This window comes from Corapipo altera, unplaced genomic scaffold (assembly GCF_003945725.1).
Source record: "Corapipo altera isolate COAL_440 unplaced genomic scaffold, ASM394572v1 60889, whole genome shotgun sequence".
Classification (NCBI taxonomy): domain Eukaryota; kingdom Metazoa; phylum Chordata; class Aves; order Passeriformes; family Pipridae; genus Corapipo; species Corapipo altera.
Window position 1 is genome coordinate 1705 of NW_020886126.1, and position 1722 is coordinate 3426.

General features: G+C 60.9%; 1 protein-coding gene across 1 annotated transcript in view; it reads left to right on the forward strand.

Moving 5' to 3' along the window:
• Positions 1 to 1722, forward strand: part of LOC113941028 (maestro heat-like repeat-containing protein family member 1) — a gene marked incomplete at both ends in the record, with an annotated part of 5604 nt that overhangs the window by 927 nt on the left and 2955 nt on the right. The gene's annotated exons all lie outside the window — the stretch shown is intronic.

Below are 1722 nucleotides of genomic sequence, written 5' to 3' on the forward strand. Positions count from 1 at the left end.
GAGAAGGCCCCAGGTTGTGCCAGGGGAGGTTTATTTGGGATATTGGGGGAAAATCCCTCCTGGGAAGGGCTGCCCTGGACACAAATCACCGGGGTCTTCTCCTCCCGGGCCAGCTGGAGAGTTCCCCTGTCCAGGGAATGCTCCTCATCCCACTGGGAAGCTGCTGGTCCCCAGTTTGGGCAGGAATGTCCCGAGGAAGGGGTCACCTTGTGAGCTGGGAAGCTCCTGGAGCCAGGCTGGGAGAGCTGGGAATGTTCACCTGGAGAAGGGGAAGGATCCAGGGAGAGCTTGGAGCCACTTCCAGGGCCTGAAGGGGCTCCAGGAGAGCTGGAGAGGGATTTGGGATGAGGGATGGGGGGACAGGACACAGGGAATGGCTTCCCAGGGTTAGGTGGGATATTGGGAAAGAATTCCTGGCTGGGAGGGTGGGGAGGGGCTGGGATGGAATTCCCAGAGAAGCTGTGGCTGCCCCATCCCTGGGAGTGTCCAAGGGCAGGTTGGATCCCCCTGGGATGGTGGGAGGTGTCCCTGCCCATGGCAGGGGGTGGGAATGGGTGATCCTTAAAATTCCTTCCCACTCGAATCGTTCCACTGGAGCCAGGCTGGGAAAACTGGGAATGTCCAGCCTGGAGAAGGGAAGGATCCAGGGAGACCTTGGAGCCACTTCCAGGGCCTGAAGGGGCTCCAGGAGAGCTGGAGAGGGACTGGGGACAAGGGCTGGAGGGACAGCACACAGGGAATGGCTTCCTGGGGTTAGGTGGGATATTGGGAAGGAATGCCTGTCTGGGAGGGTGGGGAGGGGCTGGGATGGAATTCCCAGAGGAACTGTGTCTGCTCCATCCCTGGAAGTGTCCCCGGCCAGGTTGGATCCCCCTGGGATGGTGGGAGGTGTCCCTGCCCATGGCAGGGGGTGGGAATGGGTGATCCTTAAAATTCCTTCCCACTCGAATCGTTCCAGTGGAACCAGGCTGGGAAAACTGGGAATGTCCAGCCTGGAGAAGGGAAGGATCCAGGGAGACCTTGGAGCCACTTCCAGGGCCTGAAGGGGCTCCAGGAGAGCTGGAGAGGGACTGGGGACAAGGGATGGAGGGACAGCACACAGGGAATGGCTTCCCGGGGTTAGATGGGATATTGGGAAGGAATTCCTGTGTGGGAGGGTGGGGAGGGGCTGGGATGGAATTCCCAGAGGAGCTGTGGCTGCCCCATCCCTGGGAGTGTCCAAGGGCAGGTTGGATCCCCCTGGGATGGTGGGAGGTGTCCCTGCCCCTGGAATTAAATGACCTTTAAGGCTCCTTCCCACCCATCCCATCCCGAGGCTCCGTGATTCCATGAGCTGCCCGTGGCCCCCGGGATGGAGACCCTGGTTCCTCCTGCTCCCCAGTGGGAACAGCTGGATGCAGGAATCCCTGGAGGCCGGGTGGGCTCGGGAGCTGCAGCTCCAGCCTTGGGAAAACCCTTCTGTGGGAATCCTTGGCAGCCAGAACGGTCCCAAGGGGGGGGGGGGTTCTGGATCCACAGGGATTCCAACAACTTGGATGGGGTGGGATGAGGGGGGGCCTCAGGGGTGAGCTCCTCTTTCAGGGATGTTTCCCGTGCTGGGAGCTCCAGAGGGAGTTAAACCCATGGAATCATGGAATTGTTGAGGTTGGAAAACCCCTCAGAGCCCAAAGAGTCCCCCCCTGCCCGTGTCCCCAAGTGCCACCTCCCCAGGGATGCTCCATC